The sequence below is a fragment of the Gadus macrocephalus genome, chromosome 20 (assembly GCF_031168955.1).
Source record: "Gadus macrocephalus chromosome 20, ASM3116895v1".
NCBI lineage: Eukaryota > Metazoa > Chordata > Actinopteri > Gadiformes > Gadidae > Gadus > Gadus macrocephalus.
In genome coordinates, this window is record NC_082401.1 from 12,404,720 (window position 1) to 12,414,568 (window position 9,849).

Here is a 9,849-nt window from a genome sequence, read left to right on the forward strand (position 1 = left end):
GGTGCAGGTCAACAGACACAGCTGTTACACAGCTGTCTGAGGCCACGACCCACAGCACCTGGTCCCAGGGTGTGTGCGTGTGTGCGTGTGTGTGTGTGTGTGTGTGTGTGTGCGCGTAGGTGTGTGTAGGTGTTTGTGTGTGTGTGTAGGTGTTTGTGTGTGTGTGTGTGTGTGTGTGTGTGTGTGTGTGTGTGTGTGTGTGTGTGTGTGTGTGTGTGTGTGTGTGTGTGTGTGTGTGTGTGTGCGTGCGTCATGCGTGTGTGTGTGTTTACATAACTTAGTTAGTTCCTGTTTGTACCTCGGTTTCTTCAGATCTTTAAACAGATAACCTCACACTGGAGGGCCGAGGTGGCAGTCTGGGGGATGTGAGACGCTCTCATGGGTCTATACGCCCTCAAAGGAAACAAACCTTCTGACCAGAGGCACTCACTGCGTCATCCACAGGGATGTGTGTATTTGTGTGTGTGTGTGTATGTGTGTGTGTCTGATTGGTCGGCAATTACATTCGTTTTGTGGGAACTTTGCTTAGAGCTTAGCATAGACCACCCCTCAAACACACACTCACACACACGCACGCACACGCACACACACACACACACACACACACACACACACACACACACACACACACACACACACACACACACACACACACACACACACACACACACACACACACACAGCTTGTATTACACATTAAACCCCTCCTCCCATCGCATTGCAGCTGTCTATAATAATTTTGATCATGTCAAAAAATTAATTTGGACTGCTTTTTTTGTTGGGTTTTTAGCTGTGGAGGTCAAAGTTAAGTTAGAGTCAACATGTGACATCTTGAAATGACATCACGTCACATGCATATAAACATGTAACAGTTAACCTTCTCTCCTTTGGGTTTCCTGTCGTGATGTCACCGAGCAGCTATGCAGTCAGGGCTACTTAGTCAGTAGCGGTGGGTCTATCAGGTAAGTTTATGGTCTGAATTAATTTCATGTGGAAGATGAAATGATTGGGTTGAACTGATCTTAATAAACCGAACCCATGGGTAATAACTCCGTCTCATCAGCCCAGCAGACGGACGGACGGATCCAGAGGTGAGGTCAGGCGGACTAGTTTAGGTTCGGCCGTGGAGACCAGAAAACCATACCTACTGAACGCGATCAGCGATTTTCACCAGCAGTCCTTCAACGAATTACCATCCAAAGGTCCGTCTATACATAAAGTGACGTTTAACTAAACTTACCTCCGCAGTGGAGAGCGCCAGGGAGAGGAGCACGAGAGCAGCGGCGCTCCGGAACATCTGGACGAGGGAGAGGGTTCGGTCAGAGACACCAAAGTTCATTACGTTCAACTGCGTGGAAAACCAACATTTAAGATAACCGAGGAACATGGCCAAACAAAGTGTGAGGTATCCCCCGGACCCGGCGCTGGTTCCTTACCATGTTGATAGCGGTAAGAGGGTGGTGTTCCTGAGCGGAGGAGAGGTGGTGTCGGTGTGGTGGAGGTCTGAGGCGCTGAGGAATGCCTGCTCTTCGCTTCTCCCCCTCCGACGTGACGTGGCCAATGAGAAGGTCTGTAGCGGGAGGGACGGCTCCATCTCGAGTAGGAGGAACCGGAGGAGGAACGGGAGGAGGTGAGCTGGAGGATCGGGCTTTCTCCGTGTGTGATGAGGCTGAAGCGGGTCGTTAATGAGCTCGGCTCTCGCTCTGTAGAACTACAGAGCTGTAGTCCTCACTGACTCCGCTCACTGTTTACAGAGTCGAGCCTCCGAGTTTGTATTGTAACAGAACCAACTAAATATATGCATATAAATAAATTGATAAATTAATTAATATATTCCAAAGTTATAACGTGTATTCGATTGATTTATTCTCACATATGTCTGTCACATTTTGCGATGTGTAGGGTTTATAACCCCTGTGTGTATGTGTGTGTCTCTCTCTCTTTTTTTCTCTCTCTCTCTCCCTCCCTCTGTCCATGTGTATGCTTTATGCATTATAACACCCCTCAGTGTGTGTGTGTGTGTGTGTGTGTGTGTGTGTCCTAGATCAGGGTAATTACACCTGATTAGCAGCATGCTGGCTGTGTCCTTGCAGCCTATCTGCCACTGCACGCACACCTTGAATTCTGAATAAAACCCAGGAAAGCTCCTACTGTAAAGCCATCATTTATGCATGAATCTATGAGCCCTCAAAGGAAATATACCTTTTAAGTAGATGCAGCGACTACATCCTCCAGGGCTTGGTGTGTGTGCACGTTTGTGTGTCTGTGCACACGTGTGTGTGCACTCATGTTTGTTAGCTTTTGTGTATGCGTGTCGTGTGAGTGTTTGCATTGTTTGTTTGTGTGTGTGCGGGTTTGCATTTGTGTGTGTGTGTGTGTGTGCGTGTGTGTGTGTGTGTGTGCGCGTTTGGGTGTGTGTCTGTGAGAGGGATTCTTATTCTGTCCGCGTTGGTCTTTCGGTGTAAATAAACCCTGTTAGCATTCAGTACCTTGTAGCATGGTGATTACCTGTATAGGCGCATATGCAGTAACTCAGACAAATAAAGAAAAAAAATACTTTAATAAATTCTTCACCAGCCGCCTGACCTTCTCTCCTCTTCTCTGCATGCTGCTGGGTAGAATGGAGGAAGAGATGACCTGCATCATGGACCCCGTCTAGAGCCCCCACAAAACAGAACAGGGAGATGGAGCAGGGGTGATGGGGACGATGGGGCTCGGTGTTGGGGCGGGGGGGGAGGTGTTAGTGATGCCTCACATTCACCCACTAATGCACACTTTCACCCACCGACGGTGGTGTGACCCATGCAAGGGGACAGCCAGCTCGTCGGGAGCAGTTAGGGTGAGGCGTCTCGCTCAGGGACACCTCGACACTTGAACTAGCAACCTTCCGGTTACCAGCCGACCTGCTCTACCTCCTCCAATCACCCAGTTCACAGCCAGGCAGGGTGGACAGAACCCTGTTGAGTTGTTCATGCTGACGGCTCTGCCTGCTGGCTGGGCTGGGAGGGGGAGGGGCCGGACTCTACACATCGAGACTTTAATGAATCTGCTTGAAATGCAAATCGTGTTTTACAGCACCACTGAATTTTCATTTGTCTTCTGTTTGCTAGAGCTTTGGTGCGGGCACCTTACACACGCACACACGCACGCACGCACGCACACACACACACACACACACACATCCACACATTGGCAGTGTGTGAATGGAAATTGAATCAATAATGTAATCAATTCATTAGACATTGTTGCAGCCAATAAGCTCGCTTCATGATCATCTTTTTTAAAGGCACAGGAGACAGAAGCCCTCGTCCACGAGCTGCGTATCATCTTCTCTGCCTGGTCTAACGGCGTCTCAGGTGTGAGGGTCACCTGACAGGGGTTCAGGTGAGCCATTGGTTTCTTCCTGTGCTTCATTTGCATCAAATACTAAAGAAATGTAATGAAACGTTGGCTTCCTTTATTTAGTTTCACCCTTTTCTTCATAGCTGTTCATCTGATCACATGATGAACAAACACTGGTCTCTCGTCATGAGGAGAGGAGATGAGGAGATGAGACGAGGAGAGGCGATGAGGAGAGGAGATAAGGAGTGAGTGTGTTTGAGGAGAGAGGAGTGAGTGTGTCTGAGGAGTGTGTCGAGAGTTGAGTGTGTTTGTGTTTTGGTATTTCACACCTTATTGATCGGCCTCAGAGAAATGTGTTCTTGCTTTTAATTTATAATACCTCTCCCATCTCACTGAATGCTGGCCATGTGTGTATTCTGTTGCGGGGGCAGCAGACCAGATCCTCTCAGAAGACAACCCACGTGCAAACAGGCACTACGTTTGAATTGGCATTCTCATGTGTCTCATGCATGGAGCAGGTGCCTCATCCGTGTACCAACACGGGCCATCTGCAGGCCCCAGAGTGGAGCTATGATGAGCTGCAGTATGGGAGGTTTCTGGCAGTTTCCCCCTCAGATGAGCCTGGTTTTCTGGGAGGCCCTGAGAGCAGACCCTGAAGAGACGCCCACGGGCAGCAGTCTGGATGGAGAAGCGTGGAGATAAGAACGCAGACTCATGCGGAGACTGCAGGGGGCCGCGATCCTAGCAGGGAGGAGAATGCGTGGGTGCTCTCTGCAGACCCACTCGCTCCCCCGAAGGGCCCAGCCCACATAAACACTGTTTCCTACTACATTAGTACCTCCTGAGTCATCAGAAAACAGAGAACATTGAATCATGACGGCACGACGCAGAACCCTAGAGGCGGCCATTAGTGAGGACATTCGCTCATTAACCTGGTATTTGGAAAACTTCCCCGCAGACGCTTGCACACAATGTTGTGTTGTTCTGTTGTTAAGAGGGGATTAAAAAAGGCCATTACAGCACCCCCTGCTGGCCCAAGAGGCTGCATTTCTTCCCCTTTCCTCGACTCCCTGCCCAACCGTCCTAATCAGAACGGAGTGCGTGAGTTGATATTGAGGACATGTCTGTCTCTGGTTTCCTGCTGTTTATGTCTTGATGTCTCCCGTGATGAATTCACATCTTTAGTTAATTGGCGGATATTTCAGTAATTATTTTATCCAAGGGACTTGTGGCCGGGAAAACTCTACATTACCCCGATTGAATGTTGTTCTGAAAGGCTTTATATTTAGGAGTTTATGCCAATAAAACATGTGTTCTATCCAATTCAAAAGTTGATTCATTTAAATGGCAGACATCCACTAATGTTTGCGACAGCCCAGGTTTGAAACGTGACATGCAGCGCCAGTAATAGTAATTTTTTGGCACCGTTGCCAGCCAGTTTAACATGACTCCACGTCCACATAATAAACTGTCTTGAGCCCTGAAGGGTCTTGTCCTTCCTGCATTGAGGTCCAGGCACTGTCTGTGTACGGCCAAGCCCTGAGGACACGTGGTGGGTAAACACATGGTGAGCAACCAAACAGAGATAATAAAGATGACAGAAATACAGCATGTAACATTAAAATGGTCTCGATTGATCATAAACACACATCTAAACTCACATGAGAAGAGAAGAGCCGTTGCAGCCCACAGCAGAAACCTCACGGCCCAGCCATCTGCTAATTCTGAATGCGTTGCAAACAAAACAACAAAAATGTATCATTGTGATCCTTATAAGCACTCAAATGTATATTCACGTTTTTTAATTCCTGTTTGATTAAGAAAGTCCACTCACTCAGTTTCTCCTTCCAGACAAGACACACGGGCAGTTCTAGACGGATAACCTGACATCTCTTAACAACACTGTGAGACTTTCACGACGTGGACATCATGCCTGGCACCCTAATGACTTCACAGCCAATCAGACGTGCAAAGTGAGTCCATATTACGCTGGAAGGTGGAATTATTCTGATCATTAGCCTGACAGCATTAGACCATCGTTCCATCCCTGGTGTATCATCGGATCAGCCAAGATGATCGCTTATGTCCCTCCTCAATATTCATTTATTCAGACAAATCACATGAGAACTTGGGGGCTGGTATTTCAACATGAATTATTTCCGTATGTGAAATCTTTCATGTAATCATCTCATGAAGTACTTTAAGATTTCCTTTTAGAGCTGCTTCACAGCACTTTTTATGGGGGGGATATCGATCACTGTACAATCAATATATTTTGTATATAATCTCAATATTTGATTCGTGCCCTTCAGTATGGTAATGTCTCGTCTCTTCAAGTCCTCCCCCTCGGCTGGTATTTATCCAGCTCCTCTCCTGTGTGTGTGTGTGTGTGTGTGTGTGTGTGTGTGTGTGTGTGTGTGCGTGTGCGTGTGCGTGCGCGTGCGTGTGCGTGTGCGTGTGTGTGTGTGTGTGTGTGTGTGTGTGTGTGTGTGTGTGTGTCCGAGGGCTGGGTTCTCCTTCACGTCAAACACCAGCACCCAGAACACATTGGGAACACGGCATGTTATTCTCTGCGGTTATCTTCAGACCTACTGGACAGCCTTGAGATGGAAGTCATCGAGCCAGCAGTACGAGGCCGTGGGGGGGGGAGGAGGTTGTGGGGTAGACAGGCAGCGCTGGTGCTGCTGGAGGCCAGGGGAGAGGCAGGGTAAGGCTGGAGGCTGCTGGAGGCCAGGGGAGAGGCAGGGTAAGGCTGGAGGCTGCTGGAGGCCAGGGGAGAGGCAGGGTAAGGCTGGAGGCTGCAGGAGGCCAGGGGAGAGGCAGGGTAAGGCTGGAGGCTGCAGGAGGCCAGGGGAGAGGCAGGGTAAGGCTGGAGGCTGCTGGAGGCCAGGGGAGAGGCAGGGTAAGGCTGGAGGCTGCTGGAGGCCAGGGGAGAGGCAGGGTAAGGCTGGAGGCTGCTGGAGGCCAGGCGAGAGGCAGGGTAAGGCTGGAGGCTTCGGCCGCACCACAAAGGGTGGATGAAAGAGGGTGGAGGTGATGGAGACAGAATCAGTAAAGTTGGCAGCCTTCGGAGAGGCAACACCTACTACATACTGTAGACATGCAGACAGGGGTCATTATGGTCTGGCGTTGCCTTGGGGGAGCGGCTTGTGCTGTCGACTCAATGTGAAACGGAGCTCCTTGTCACTAGTGACCCATTAGTGAATAGTTACACCCTCCTTGTCTCTAGTAAACCTCTAGTGATTAGTTATGCCATTTGTGTCACTAGTGACCCACTAATACCTTCCTATTATACTATGTGATCTTTTATTACACTCAGTACTCAATTGTGACGATTCAATTACAGAAAGCTGAAGCAGACCGGTCCTTAGTGTGAATAATGACCGGCTCCCTGTACATTATCCCTTCCATATATCTGAGGAGTGGTTCGTATGTCCTTATTGCTGCTCAACAGCCCTGGAGAATCAACAGTGCAGACAGGACCTTCAGCCAGCCTCCAGGGTGATGGGGGCACGGTTGCATTTTCCTCCCTTAGTAATTCACTTTTAGTAATGGCCCTCTTTCCCTTCCCGAGACCCCATGGGCATTCAAATAAGGAGAATATTATTCCTCCACAGAGGAAAAGGCTAATTAATGAATAAAGAGGCACAAATAATCACCCAACTGAATGTCAGGGGGCATAGTTTAGATGAGAAGTAGGTCTGCGCTGGACGACTTTATGTTAAAACGGTGCTGGCTGGGACACAAATAGCTAGTGCATTGGGAACGACTTCTCTTTACACTTTTCTATCCCCACCTAAGAAATATACTTTTTAAGTTGTTTAACTTTTTCCTGTTCAATGGGCATTCATTATTATATTTAACTCCAGTAGCATGAGTTGGCATTTGGCCAATGTAATACACGTTTTGTGGTACTTAGTTTTATCTCTCGTTTCTCTCTCTAAGGTAAACTGTGTATGCTTAGCATGTTTGGCTACTATAGCACTGTCTGCCATTATGGCCACCGTCCACAACAGAGGGTCAAAATGACTGCAGGCCATAGGACACATTGTTAAAAAATGACAATAAATGTTAGCAACATTGTTTGCCTTGGTCAATAAACATTTTTGTATCCTCGCTTTAACAGATGGCTGACCGACCGTTTACTACCCTGTCGTTTCAAAATGTCCTAAAGCTATCATTAGCGAGCTCATGCGCAAACGCACTACGCACACAACCATTCATATTCTGCATAGAGGTTTTGATTAAAAGCCATTATGTCGTAACCATCCAGGTTATACTTACCACGAGCCATGAGAGTGTAAAAGCCTATGCTCCTGTAAAAACCAAAATATAAAGAAAAGTTTCAAGAAATGTGTTTTGTCAGATGTCATTTAAAAGCACTACACTACCCACAATCCGAAAGTTTAACACAACGTCCTTGATTGGTGGAGCTCGCTGTTACAATGGAAACCTTTACCGCCGGCGCGAAAGTCATGCCGTTGATTACTGCTGCCGCTGAACTCGACCGTTGAGCACAGAACCGCCAGGACGGCCCTCTGGTAGAGATGAGGTCCAGTGTCCAAATGGTTTAGGACCAGTAAAAGTCAGGCCTCGTACTTGAGTGTTTGTAAGGCCCACCTTTTGTTTTCTGTCAGGGCCATTATCAAAGAAAAGACTACTGGGTTGTGGTGAGTTTAGCAGACTGGCTAGTTCATGTCGTTATAATGCTGCGGTGAATAATACACAATATATGATATAGCAGTGCTATATAGTAATTTGGGTAGGATAAAGGCTAGGAAAACATGTTGAATGAATTTGTAACTGAATTCACATGTTTTAAGGGATGGTTCCTTCACTCGTTCACAAAATAACGTCGTCTTTTACCCTTGCCTTTCTTTAAAACTGCTTTTAGCGGTTTATCGCACTCCTGGTGCTAAAATAAGAGCACTTTAAAGTTTATAGGAGTCTAGAGTGCCAGTGCCCAAAGAGCATTGAGCTAACAAAATCGAATTTTATACCAAGACCCCATTTCCAGAAAAGTGCATATGTTCCAGGTCCAGCACTTGGGGACGCTGTTGTACGGTCTGATACACGAAGCACAGTGAGACCACATATGGCGCTATAGCAGTTAGACAGAACACACTCATCATGAAGTCTGTTTTAAAAATAAATCATCCATTTTACACACAATCAATGTAACTAAAGTTTCATTAGGTTACTTATGTTTGACTAACATAAATGGTATAAACATATTTGGGAGGTTGAGTGTTTACAGGGCTTTTGAAATGATGTCCCACTCAATATTTCTTCAACATAATTCTCACTTAACTGAGTAGACTCAGTCAGAGTACAGGCTCCAGGGCATGTTGTGAACCCTGATAACTGAGACGCATCATTACAATCACAGGTCCAAGTGCGATTTGAAGGACCGCCACTGGGGAGCGGACTTCACCACGACGCTTCAATCAAGACCATCATCAGCGCTGGGACTGAGTAAGTCAGTGCTTATTCCAAGTTACCAGTCCTTGTTCTAGAAAACCTCAATGAATGTCATTCTGTAGTGTCTTTCCATAGTCATATCTGGTCTTGCGTTTTGGCTGTCAGAGGAAATCATGAAGGGGCAAACATCCAATCAGGGGCCCACAGAGTTGGGTTCCCAGGCAGATACTTTATTCTTACTTACAAACCATTTTGTAACCTAAGTACCTCAATATTGCTTCACTTTGAGTTTGCCACTTAACTGGATCTGCACATCATTGCATTGTGGTGGGCTCCGGGCTGCTGAAGATCTTTCTTTCTGCGTACGGTTGAATGTATTTCCTTTGTATGTGCTCTGTGTCTGTGGTTTCCTTTTTCTTTGTCTTTGTAAAACACTTTGTAACTGCTAAAAAAGGCTATTTAAATTCTTATTTAACTTCTAACTTATTTCCTTAATAATGTGGCGGGGGCTCTGAATAAGGTCTCTTATTATTCCGCTATTAGCCTTTGTTCCTCCAGCGGACCTCTGGCGCAGATTAAGCAAATACTGAAACGTTAAATGGACCAAGATGTCGTTTCCCCGGACACGTCCAAGTCCTAAACGGAGACGGTCCACTTCATTATTCACCCATGATGCTCACATTCAAGACACAGCCAGACGCCAGATGGACGCTCTGTGGGCAGGTCTTTCCCCAGACCGTCCCGCAGTAGATCAGCTCGGAAGACAGGGTGGGCAGAGAGGGACTTTAACACGTCCAGCCCCTTGATCTAGTGAAGGGCTCCGATCGTCCCATCAGAAGTAGTCCTCTCGAAAGCATAACTCTTTGTTAGATCAGAAGAAAGATTATATATATAATTTTATTTTGATCAAAGTCAAAGTTGGAAACAATAGCCTCTTTTCATCTAACAATGGCATTCACTCGTGCAGAATGTCAAAGCTTCCCTCCTGAATAATGCGCTTTTCCTAATGTCACAATTTGAATGTCATGTGACACTACGCCCTCAGAATGCAAGATGAGGTTGTGCGGAAGGCCGTGTGAATGATGA

General features: G+C 47.0%; 2 long non-coding RNA genes across 3 annotated transcripts; one reads left to right on the top strand and one right to left on the bottom strand.

The window, feature by feature from the left end:
• Window positions 1–130: 130 nt before the first annotated feature.
• On the bottom strand, window positions 131–1,578 carry LOC132448766 (uncharacterized). The gene is made up of 2 exons (XR_009523419.1): window positions 1,437–1,578; window positions 131–1,297 (listed from the first exon to the last, which is right to left on the bottom strand). It is a non-coding gene; the product is annotated as an uncharacterized LOC132448766 (long non-coding RNA).
• LOC132448767 (uncharacterized) lies at window positions 1,495–4,665 on the top strand. Of its 2 annotated transcripts, none has more exons than XR_009523420.1 (4): window positions 1,495–1,630; window positions 2,620–3,384; window positions 3,486–3,587; window positions 3,774–4,665. It is a non-coding gene; the product is annotated as an uncharacterized LOC132448767 (long non-coding RNA). The 2 variants fall into 2 exon arrangements; XR_009523421.1 differs by having other exon boundaries at window positions 3,777–4,665.
• The last annotated feature ends 5,184 nt before the right edge of the window (window positions 4,666–9,849 follow it).